Below are 12,804 nucleotides of genomic sequence, written 5' to 3'. Positions count from 1 at the left end.
CTCAAATCTCTCTCATGGTCGATGTCATTTGCTACCTCTGCAAAGACGAAAACCTCTCTTCTCCTTCCTCTGCTCTCAAATCCCCTGTTTCTGTCTTGCTCCCCAAACTTCCTGGTCTTGTCAGGCACGTCGAACCCTCTTGCAGGTATGGCTCTCTTTCTCTTTCTCTTTCTCTTTCTCCACTTCCCTGTTTTTCCCCATCATCTATCTACAAAGGAATACATGATTTAGGGCAATCCATTTGCAAAAATTGGGTTTGTGTACTGAAATTGTTCATTGGGAAATTGATGATAGGCACTGGGTATAAACCGTTGATGATTTATTTGAAGCTATCAGATCTGAGGGCGCATCATTGTTTCATATTATTTTTGTTTGTTAGTCTGTATTTTCATGCTATTTGTGTATATTTAAAGCTGCATTCGATACTTTTTTTGGGATAAAAAATTGGGTTTTGGGTTTTATATTTAGTATTTATGCAATAAAAAATTGGGTTTTGGGTTTTATATTCAGTATTTATGCAATGTGCCTGGTAGATTGAGTGATTCACTTTTATATTTTGTTGTATTTGCTTTTGTAGATTGCTTGATGATAGGTTTTTCAATGTGTAGAGGGGTTTCTCCAATGTCCTCTACATGTTCGATAAATTGCCTCAACGAATTGACCCCACAATTCCAGCCAAGAATCTATGCATGTTTTATATTATGTGTTATTGATTGTTACTAATTGCAGCCAAGAATTGATTGTTACTGATGTGTAGAGGGTTACTGATTGTTTTACATTATATTACCCACAATTCCAATCAAGAATTGTGAATTGTGAATTATGAATTGTGAAGAAAAAAAAAATTTGTTTGGGGTTTTTTTAATTGTTCTCTTTTTCAATGAAACTCTAAACTTACTAATTTGTAGATTTAAGTTATGATTTATGAAATTAGGGAAAACCATTTGAGTTTTAAGATTTTCTTTTTTTGATTTACAAATATCACTGATTTTTTGGGTTTATTCTATTTATGAGTTTTATTTGTAACACTAATTTGTGATTTACATGTAGATTGAGTTTTAGGGAATTTTAATCAGAAACTGAATTTTAATCAAAAACTAGTGGAGCATGTCTATTATTTGGTATACAATGATTTTTAGCTTTTATGTTTCTTTTTTGCTTACTCTCATGACTAATAGTAGACAGAACCGAACACTTGCCTGCTAAGGTCAGGGCAAGCTCATTAATGATGTAGTTGTTGTTATTTTTGAACTTTTTTTTAAAAGCAAAATATAAAAATGAAAATGATAAAGTGAGCCGAATCACAAATAGCCCATGTCGGTGGATGGCTGGAGCGTGGGGTGTCTAATTGTTAATAATGACTCCACTGTTTATAGATCTCGCTTTTGACTTTCAGCTATTGAATCTATCAACCCATTGGGGCTGTCTGGTAGTTTTTCCCAGTTATGCTCTGTTGCAATTTTGTTTATTGATTTTGGGTCTATGATTTTTCTTAAAATAGACCTATTAAATCCAATATATTTTTCTTTGAGAATTTATTTGTGAAAGAGTAGTGATCATTAATTCCATGCTTTATTTTTGGCCTCATGTTGATAAATGATATTCAAGGTTCATGTTATCCCCATCTTCAGTTGCCTGCAAGTGCTTTACTTGTGCTTTACAATTGTGAATCAGGAAACTTTTAAATTACTTTCAAAGATGTCCAATTATGTCCAATTATAAATTACTTTGTTCCATTATGAATCAGATTTGTCCATTATGTCCAATTATGTCCAATTTTAAATTACTTTCAAAGATGTTCAATTATGTCCATTATGAATCAGATTTGTTCCAATTTTAAATTACTTTCAAAGATGTTTATGTCCATTATGAATCAGATTTGTTCCAATTTAAAATTACTTTGTTCCAATTATGTCCACCATTCCCTAATTCATTATTTTTGGAATTAGGCCATGAATTGATACTTTTTTTTTTCACTATTCTTTTTGTGTGGTATGAACAATTGTGCTTTAGATGGAATATCAAGGAAATGCGTATTTTAGCAACCTAATGAACGAGTTTGACGTTGACCATGATTTTACCACTGCATTATGCTGGTTTGAATTCTTGTCCATTCAAGTCCTGGTTTGAATTCTGCTGGTTTACATTTATTGCTATTTATATTTTGCTCTTTAAACCACTCACTAAATCCTGGATTGAATTCTGCTGGTTTGAATTCTTGTCCATTCAAGTCTTGGTTTGAATTCTTATCCATTCAAGTCCTGTTTTTGCAGGTGTTCTGGTTGCACTCAAGAGTACAATCTCCACCATCCGATCATCCTCGACGAGGCCACCGACTTCTTCAATAAACACGGCGTATCTGACTTCACCTTCGATACTTGTAGACTCGTATGTCCTCCTCCTTGTTTACTTTCTCAATTGGGTTTTTTTGTAATTAGGGTTTTGATAACATTTTCGCCCTTTACAGTGGGGATGGAGGTGCCGCGCAAAACTCGCAGTAAGTTTGAGTTCAATTGTGTGTTTTTTAAGTGATGTGTTTCGACACTTTTGCCTTGATAGATTTTTGTTTTGTTTATTTTTTTTGTTTCTTCGAGATTCATATGTTTGAGTGGTCTCATCCCAGTTGGAACCACAATTCTATCTCCACCATGGTTCTAACAAGTTTCTTGTTTTAGATCGTAGAAACGTCACCCCATTAGGCAATTCTTGCAATTAAGTTTCTTGTTATGGTATTTTTTTTTGTTTATTTTTTATTTTTTTTATCAATGGGATGTGTGTTAGTCCACTAGGTGGTGTTGTTGTATCTTGTTTGATTGCATTCTTGAGTTTTCTAAGTAGTCTCAAGATAAGGTTGCTGTTCTTCACGTATAAACCGTTAGCTTGCAATTCCTTGGTGATTCTTTCAAGGGTTAAGTGCCCTTCTTTTGCATTAAGAGTATATGGTATTCAGCATGAAGACAACACTAAGAAACGACCCCTAAGGTAATTGAGTTACAGAATTGATCTAAACAAAGTAATAAACTAAGGATCATGTATAAAAACACAATAATGTGACACAAAAGAAGGCCCATGGAACACTAGCTGAGCCCATGCGCAGAAAATCTTAAAAATGAAAAAAGAAGAAAAAAAAGATTTTTGACTCTTGAAGCATAAAAAAGATGTGGAAAACTAAACTAGCAGCATGTCTAATTCAGGGTAATGAGATCAGAATTCAGTTGTATATACTTTCAACTTCTCCTGCCATTTATCTCCTAAATCCCTCTCTAGCTTGGAAATATATGATCCCAACCCAATGAGCTAAAGGCATGGCATATTCAAATTTTAAAGATAAATATCATGTTTTTTTTTTCTTCTCATGAAATGGGTATTGTAATTTGTATAAACTAAAAGACCTTTGCCTCCATTCCTTAGACTTACAAAGACATTTTGCTCACAATCTTGTGCATTGTTTCCCATTTTCTGAATTTTTCACTATGGTTGAGATATATATTCAAATATACTGTTAGAAGTAATTTAGGATTATGTAGCTTTTTCTTCCTCATTACTCCTTGTTTCTGTTCCGTGATTGATAAACTAATGACTTTAAGGTGTGTAAGAGAGATCTTGGATCAAGTTTATCTTTCCACACACTTCTGTTTTCATGTTTGTTTTTTAGTTAGAGAAAGAAGTAACACCGTCCTCGAAAGTACGTGCAGATGTTGTAAGAAGTGGATTCTTGAATACCCAAAAGGGTAACGAATTGTTCTCATGAAATTCCTGTCATGCATTATTTTAGGGATTAAACTTGAAAGCTTAAGTCAAAGTAACATTCTGATGTTTCAGGAGCTTCTGATGGATGCCAAGATGGTAACAAGGTATCTGGTCAGCTGCATAGATATGAGCATCTGAGTAGAATGGCAGCAATTGACGAGTCAGAAAGCCTTTCTGATATCGATGATGTTGAGGTATGCTGCAAGTTTTAAAGCAAGTTGTGTTCTTGACTTAATTGGTAAATGTTACCTGATTGACTTATCAGATCAGTGAATTTATAACTTCGAAACAATGTCAAATTTTTTACAGGTTGACAAATATCTGCACAGTAAGGAAGAGATGCATTACAAAAAGATTATTTGGGAACAAATGAATAGTAAACATGAAACGGTAATGCAGCCTTTTCTTTGTTCCTTTCTTTCAGATATTACCCTCTTCGAGTGTAGGTAATTTGGAGCAAAAGTTGGTTAATAGTCATGATGCTGTAAATACCCATGATATGTAGCTAATGAGATGAAATTGATTTGACAACAAAACCAATAACATTTGTTTTATTGTACTCACGGCCTTTTGACTGCTATAGTCTTTCTGTAAGTAAAATCATAGAAGAACGAGCACTAGTTTAGATGTGGAGTCCTTTGACTGTACTGATTACACAAATAAACACATGTAAAGCCCTTTGTTGTATTGTTGAATATGTTGCCAAGTTAGATATTGAATACATGCATTTGTCTGATCTCAAAGAGTGCCATTCAATTGAAGCATGTAAAACTCAGGAGATTGAGACACGCTGTCCTGCTTCATTTTCTGGTAGGAATATTTAACCCTCATTTCACCGTAAAACTGTTCTAGTTTGCACCTCAGAGGATCCTCACATCCGTTCACTTTGTCTCTTCTATTAGCACCACTTTTTGCACTGAAATGATTTGAATAAAAAATCTAAATAACCATAGGGGGGAGAGAGAAAACATTAATTCAGAGTTCTGAACTTATATAGTAGAAAAATGTCGGTAGTTCATATACTACATAGCATGTGAAATGCTGAAAGCTCATGGAATACCCTATTAGCTGCAGAGATAAATCTCCTAGTATGTCATCAATGCCGCATTCTTTGTACTCTCGGAAGTGCTTTATGGTTTGATTATGAGATGTGAGCCAAACCTATCCATTTTGTGGCCATATGCACCATAGTTAATGGGAAAACTAAATAACCAAATCCAACCGATGTGTATTGGGCCAGTTTGGTTTGGTTAGTGATGGAAACAAATCAAAAATAAGAATTGGAAGGGTAGAACAAATTGACAAATACCAATCCCCACAACACAAATGATCTCGACCTCAAGTTAATGGTCACTTGAATATAAACTTACCTTCCCACTGAATTTTACAAGACTTCAGCTCCATTGCAATGACTCCAACCAACGTTGTCCTATGGTAATTCAATGGCGCACTTAACAAAGGAAACTTCAGTTCTTCCTGCCAATGAAGGTTGCAGCCCTTTTTATAAATGAAAACGAGACGTGGAGGAAAATACAGTCGTCATTGTCATTTTCTAATGTTTTTTTTCAAATACAGTTTCTAAAACAGGTAATTGTATGATGATAAGCCGCGTGTGTTTGGCTCAAGTTAGATGGAAGGATTGAAATAATCATTTGGTGGGATTATTCATCATATTTACATGAATTCTCAATTTCAAATCTAACAAATCAAGTTACAATATGATGCCATGTTATTTTACTGTTATTTTTGTTCCATTAATCTGAAATTTATTACTTGCTATGAGACAAAACTACACTGAGAGTTGGCTAATGTATTTCTATACATCCATTTCAATGTCTTTACAGAGCCAAGGTGCCGAGAATGCCAACACGGAAGGCATAATTGCAAAATGCGATACAAAGTTTAACAAGAAGTTTAGCACCGACAGATTGAGTCTGAAATAAGAAAGTATGATAATGAATTTGACCACAAGACTGATTACGGTGAAGGTGTTGAAAGCTGCGGAGCGTATGGTGTGGATTAGGATTATGAGGATTGACATGAGATATGAAGAGCTTGGCTTTATGTTAAAATTTTAAAATTTATTATTTGATGTTACATTAGTTTATGAGAAAATTTTGTAAAAATATATTTTATTTTTCTATAATTTTTTCTTTCCTGACATATTCATCACATGACGATGAATATGCTATGAACTTGTGCCCTTACATAGCTTGAGAAAGAAATAAAAGAAAATTTTGATATTATTTATTGGAGAGGTTTTGCACACCTTGTTTTCTTTTTTGGTAAACAAAGCATAACAATATATTAAGATAAAATAGTTCTGGAGTATTGAGCCCCTACAGCATCCGTTAATTTCAATGATGCTTTAAAATTATAGGTTTATTATGGATTGAATGAATTATTAGGAATTACAGGTGTATTGTTTTCTTGCTTTGGTGACCAATTTATTAGTCACGACAAATAAATTATTTTTTTTCGCAAAAAATGACAATTGCCGACCAAGAGTTTTGGTCGCAAAAAATACATCTATTGCCGACCAAAAATTTTGTTGGTAGTGGAAACTCACTTTTGCCGACCAACAGTTTTGGTCGCGAAAAGTAACAATTGGCGACCAAACTAATTTTGGTCGCAGAATGTCACAATTGGCGACCAAAAAATTTGGTCGCGAAATGTCACAATTGGCGACCAAACTTTTTGGTCGCGAAATGTGTCAATTGGCGACTAAGAAATTTGGTCGGCAAAAAGCGACTTTTCGCGACCAAAGTGTTTTAGCGACAAAATGAATTAGTCGCGGTAATTAAATATTTAGCGACCAAAAATTTAGTCGGCAAATCCAACTTTTGCCGACCAACGAAAATTTTGGTCACGAATTACTTTTGCCGACCCTCAATTGGCAACCAAACTAGCGACCAAAAAAATTGGTCGCGGATAACTTTTTCCGACCAAAAATAGACTTTTAGCGACCAATTTTTTTGTTGCTAAAAATGTTAATTCTTGTAGTGATGGTTGACTGGCCAGACGACTGGGTGGTCGACCGGTCAAGCCAAAGTTTGCCTATTTTGTCTCCAACTGCAAGGGATGTCTGGGTGGACATCTGCGCAAATGTTCAAGTGGACGACCCATGCAGGAATTTTAATCCAGTTCAGTTCTGTTTCACTTCGGACATCAGACAGGCAGTATACTCGATGACCACAAACAACAACCATGACGATCGGACACAACCAGACATCCGGGCGAACATCCAGGTGGACGTCCCACAGACACAATGCTTAGCTTTGGATATCTGGGCTGATATTCCACTGTGAAAGCTAAGCATAACAGTAACAAAGTAGTCAACTGAAAAGAAATGTTTTCTCCATCATTCAACGGGAAAAACACACATGGATGTTAGGGAATATCTTAACAATGATTTATCTATTATCCTAACCCATCTGGGCTCTATTAGTTTGAATAGAGCACTCAACTTTGTTTTATGATAGAGCTCTGAAATGCAGAATATACAGATAGAGAGAGACACAACAACAAAGCAACGTGCTTAACATTTTTCCATCATTCATCAATCACATATTCTCTCTACACTGAGTATCTGAAGCATCACTTTATTTAAGTTCATCTTTCTCCTTCAAAATTAGTAACTGAGCCTTATACCTTTAAGCCCATTTACCTGTGTGAGGTTTTACTGATAAACATTCTGAGCTTTATATTGTATATCTATCTTTGAGGAGCTATTCTTTGTAGCTTTCTTTGAAAGCAAAAACACATATCACAAATCTTGTAAGAGGTCATTAGCTATCTTGTAAAGCTAGGAAATCTGTAGAGGATTGCTCTATGTGTATGAGGTTACTAGCACCCCTGTAAAGCTAGAGGCATGGTGGAAAATCTCAAGTGAAGCTTAGAGAGTGGACGTAGGCTTGGTTAAGGCCGAACCACTATAAATCTTGTTTGCTTTCTCTTCCATAATCTCTTTACTCTATTGCTCTAGCTAACTAATATATTTGTTTTAATTCACTGTGTTAGCCATAATTCTTTGCTAAATTTATCTAGAACATATTTTGTTATTTACTTTTGTTAAGTTCATCATATGCTATATTTGTTGTACTAGTTGATTTAATTTTTATTGGGGAATTGTTAGTTTTAATTTGAAGAAACCTAATTCACCCCCTTCTTAGGTTGCTTTTTGGGTAACAGTATCAAGTACTTTGTCTCCAGTTAGTAGCTATTAAGAATCTCCATGATACTATCAATTCTAATTTTTCTTTACTCTTCCATAAAGGTTAATGTCATTAATAAAGGAGGTATTTTTTTGATGGGTGGACAGTGAGTTAGTGGTGAACATCTACTAAAATCCAGATTTTGGCCTTTTTATTAACCAATTTCATTAGCTAAGAAAGCATGATTTTTTTTTTCTTTCTTCATTTTATTTGATATCCGACATACTATTTATGATTTGTAGTTTTCTAGTAAATATTCTATGCGGTTCTATACGTATTTGAGTACATGCATATCTACTTTCTTCTTTACCTAGAATTTGTATTGAAATTAAAAACTTCCTTTTTACTTTTCTCTTAGGCTTCGATTTTTTTTTTCCATGACTTTTTGAGATATGTACTATATTATACCTAAATCTATAGTTTTTATATTTAAAAGTGAGCTCCAACCCTATGTGTTATTCTTAGTTCATACCATCGCACATTCCTGCATATGTACCTGCAGTTGTAACTTTTATTGCATGCATTGCATAATTTTGTTTTTGGGTGTCAAGTGTTGTAGATTATTTAAAACTTAGTTGTGTTTATTTTTCTTCTTTTATTGAATTCCTTATATGTGTATATATATACACACATAACAATAACACCTACAATTTGGTTTACATTTCTGTTAATGTGATCATTTTATCTTGATTATTGTGTTTTTTGTTCTCTAGCATGTTTGCTTTTCAACTTATGATTGTTTAAAAATTTCTCTATTTTACCTCTCATAGATATTCTTTAAAAAAAAAAAAACAAAGATTTTGTTAACTGTTTCCCCATATGCCCTATTGCTCTTGTACATATAAGGAGAGTAATATACTAGAGTCTTGCCAAAGAGGAATTTATGCTTGGTAGTTGTAACATGCCCAGGGATACCTGCACGCGTTAAACAATTCGAACCCTTGATTTCTTCAATCTAGTGTCACGAGTGCAATGTGAAACATAGATAAGTATCCAGATTTGGCAACTTTTATAGAAAATCCATTTTATTGCAAAAACCTTTATCAGAAATAGATTGCTTCATCAGATCTCAGAGTCACCACATAATGTTTTGGAAAAAGTAGGAAACCCGTGACTCATGCCAAGGCCACTGTTTGTTGTAACCAAGAATGCTTGGCTCGAAACCGTAGGTATGTAGAGGAAAGGTCATTAATTGAGCACCCCTGCTCACCCGATCAAAAGATCGGCCTCTAGTAAGACATGATATGAATTTTATTTGTTTTATATGTTCATATTCCGATTATTTAGTAAATACTAAAATTACTATGTGAAGCAATCAAGTATAGACTGTGTTATTCAGTTTAGAACGATTTGATTTTACACATTTTGAAAGGATTTTTGAGATTTGTATAGTTCACAATTAAATTGAGCCCATAAACATGAAAAATCAATACCGTCCCAAATTGAGTGACCCAACCTTCATCCACCGGTAATCATAGAGTTATATCAATTAAAGAAGCATTGGACTCCAAGATAACACAGCTAATAATAAAATGAAATTTGGAATGGTGAACCTTACTATTCAAATATAACTGACAATCACAACTGCTAGTATTTTTGCTTAAACTAGAATGTTAGGATTCTTTATGAATTTAAGAAAAATGGGATTGTGATCCTCAATTATGAGATTGCTTGTATTGTGTATGCAGATTAAAAAATGTCTTCTTCTTCATAATCTCTCCATCATAATCTCTCTCACCAATTTTCAAAAAATAAATAAATTAATTAAAACTTGCATTCCTTTTCTCTCCTCCAAAAAATCAGATAATATTTTTCATGAAAGTTGTGGGTATCTATTTGAATTGTATCGTTTCCTGAAAATTGGTAAACAGTTATAAACAAATGGCAGAGTGAGGAATATTACACTGAGAGTATAAGGGCATAAAATTTACCATGGATAATTATTGGCTAAACAAAACTTGATATTAAAATATAGAGTATATAATACGGAAATCATTTGCCAAGATGTTTATAATATCTAACTGTTACTTAGTTAAGTAAATTATTAGATGGTAATAAGAAGCTCAAAAAGTAAATTGAATGTCATGATATCCACTTTCCAAAGGCTGTCATGTATTAAAAATAACATTCTACGACATACAAAATGATACCATGAAAAGTGTAGTGATTTATGGCAAGCAAAAAATATATCATAAAAGATTATATACGCCATACAAAGTTGGTAATTAGTGATTTTTTAAAGATTTTTTTCACAAATATTAAAAAAATTTAGATGTATCTAAAACTTAAAATATTTGTAAAAAAAATATTTTAAAAAATTAATAAATAAGAAAAATAAGAAAAACACAGAAAAGCGAGATGCTAAAGTATAAAAACTCACATATTTACTAACGTCTCGCGAACATCTACAAAACAAAACTAGCAAAACATGCATGATCTTATATACAAAATCCTAATCCAATACACACAAAATGCAACTAGAGATTCGGCTACTAAAACATGACATGTGAATCATCTCAAGACATGAGGTAGCGCACAAAATCACATAGGAATTGATTAAATCCACAAATATAAATTTAGTCAAATCTTAAGGCATGAAATATGGATGCAAACATGGATATGATTAAAATAGAAAATATGATGCTACGTACATATATGCAAAGCGAGTAAATAAAATGGATAGAAAAAAATGGGGTTAGAAGACATACATAGTGTAATAACCCACATTCATGTCTTAGCCATGTTCATGTACATTTTCATGACTTTGTCTTGTTAAGGTTGCATTGTAGACTTAGACTTGTTTTGCCTAGGTAAAGGTTCTTGTCTTGTCTTGATGCTATCATGTTTTGCCTAAGTGTTGTATGCATGCTTTGTTCCTTCCTTGCTGTCTCAAGCCTAGGTCATGTTAAGCCTAGGTCATGTTAAGCCTAGGTCATGCCAAGCCTAGGTCATGCCAAGCCTAGGTCACACCTTTGAACCTCTTACACCTTGGACCATCTTGGAACCACTTTGGTTGACCTCCACCATCACCTAGGCATATTGGCCGAGATGTTATCACCTAGGCGTCCGAGATCCTTAATCCTTGCACCTAGTGATCTTGTTCTGGGACTGGAATGACCTAGACCGAGGTGTGGCACATCTAGGCTGAGGTTGGCACAGCTTGGCCAAGTTTTATCCTTCCTAGCCGAGATCATTGAGACCTTACTTGCCGAAGCCTATGTCCTTAGCCGAGATCATTACCTGCCGGAGTGCCCATGTCACCTAGCTTGTTGGATACACTTTGTCTTACACATGTCTTGTCACTTAGTCACCTTTTTGAGGAGAACCAATCCGGTAGTGCCACGTGTCCCGGCAGAGTGTTAAATCAGCCGGCAGAGAGAGAAAAACATACCATTTGCTATATCCTTGTCTTAGAAGAGAGAGAAGCTCTAGGAAGAGGAAGTGAAATTCTAGAGAGGTAGATTTCCAAGCTAGATCTTCACACCTTGAACCGTTAGATCCGTGTTTTGAGGTTAGCTTCTTGGTCTACTCTTGTTGTTCTTATTGTTCATCTAGCTGCATTGCATGATCTAGCATGTTTCATGAGCCATGCATTGCTTTGAAGTTCGGTTTTAGAAAGAGAAAGTGATATTCATGTATTCTTGAGGAAACGCCATGTTTTGATCCGAAAGTTTGTATCACGATCCATGTTTTCGTGTTTGTTTTCGTATGATCTTCAAGTATGGGTACCAAGGTCCATGTTTTCGAACTCATAGCATGAAATCCCAGATCTTATAATAACAAGTTATGATTTTAGCATTCATGTTCTTCATGTTCTTCATGCTCATGTTCTTCATGTTCTTCAAGGAGGAAACCCAGATTTCCAGGCTTCATTTCCCTAGGTGTGATCGTCGAGACCACTCTTGCCTAGATCACACATATAGCGATCCCGGTTTCCCCTTTTCTTTAACTGTTGTACCTGGACTTAGGTTCCGTGGAGTAGGTTGTTGTATATGTCTTGTTTACATCCTTTACTCCTTGCATTCGTGTCTTGAGTTGTGTTGGGCGAGTTTGAAACAGGTTGGTTGAACTTAGAAACCAAGAGTGGTTGCCCAGATTTTGGCCCTCACACTCGAGCGGGGTTTTTGACGCTCGAGCGGGCCCTTCGTTGTTGTCTGTCCGCTCGAGCGTGGTTTTCGACGCTCGAGCGTAGTTTTCCATCTTCCAGTATCTCCTCTGCAGAGTTGTACGCTCGAGCGGGAGTTTTGACGCTCGAGCGGGTTGTTGTGTGTGACGCTCGAGCGGGAGGGTTGACGCTCGAGCGGAGACCTGGTTCTGTAAAAGTTCTGGAAGTGTGTATTCGCCGCTCGAGCGGGATTGTTGACGCTCGAGCGGGAGTCTGTGAGTGACGCTCGAGCGGGGCGTTGGACTCTCGAGCGGGGCGACTGGGTTAAAGCTCCGTGTTTTGACTTTTCAAATCACTTTTTCCATTTCTCTTCTCTCTCTTACTTTTCCAAAAACCCCATTGTTGAGCTTCTCACTCTAGGACTCTACCTTCTCTCTAGGTATTGATCTAGTAGGAGTGATTTGCTCACATTTGGCCTTTATAAAAGAGTTGTTGATCGTCGAGGGCTACCTTTTGATCCGAAAAGTTTGTGGTTTGGAGCACTTCCGTTTTCTTCGTCTTCTCGGTTGGGAGTTATCTTTGGAGGTAGGGATAACCTACTCCTTACTATGGGTTTTGTCTTTAAATTTTAGTAGTTTGAGATGTTGGAGTTAGTTTGGTAATTTTGTGAAAGTTTGAGACTTTTGTGCAAATTTACAAAGTTGGGATTTTAAGTATATAAAAGCCTAGATGCAT

General features: G+C 35.3%; 1 long non-coding RNA gene across 3 annotated transcripts; it reads left to right on the top strand.

The window, feature by feature from the left end:
* Positions 1 to 1,247: 1,247 nt before the first annotated feature.
* On the top strand, positions 1,248 to 5,967 carry LOC114316393 (uncharacterized). Of its 3 annotated transcripts, none has more exons than XR_014329597.1 (6): positions 1,248 to 2,096; positions 2,274 to 2,388; positions 2,468 to 3,731; positions 3,823 to 3,944; positions 4,060 to 4,140; positions 5,595 to 5,967. It is a non-coding gene; the product is annotated as an uncharacterized LOC114316393 (long non-coding RNA). The 3 variants fall into 3 exon arrangements; XR_014329596.1 differs by having other exon boundaries at positions 2,260 to 2,388; XR_014329595.1 differs by lacking the exons at positions 1,248 to 2,096; positions 2,274 to 2,388 and having other exon boundaries at positions 3,347 to 3,731.
* Positions 5,968 to 12,804: the final 6,837 nt, after the last annotated feature.

Source organism: Camellia sinensis, chromosome 5 (assembly GCF_055761805.1).
Source record: "Camellia sinensis isolate YWXY chromosome 5, ASM5576180v1, whole genome shotgun sequence".
Lineage (NCBI taxonomy): Eukaryota > Viridiplantae > Streptophyta > Magnoliopsida > Ericales > Theaceae > Camellia > Camellia sinensis.
Note: the sequence above shows the minus strand (reverse complement) of the source record. Positions and strands in the feature narration are given on the sequence as shown.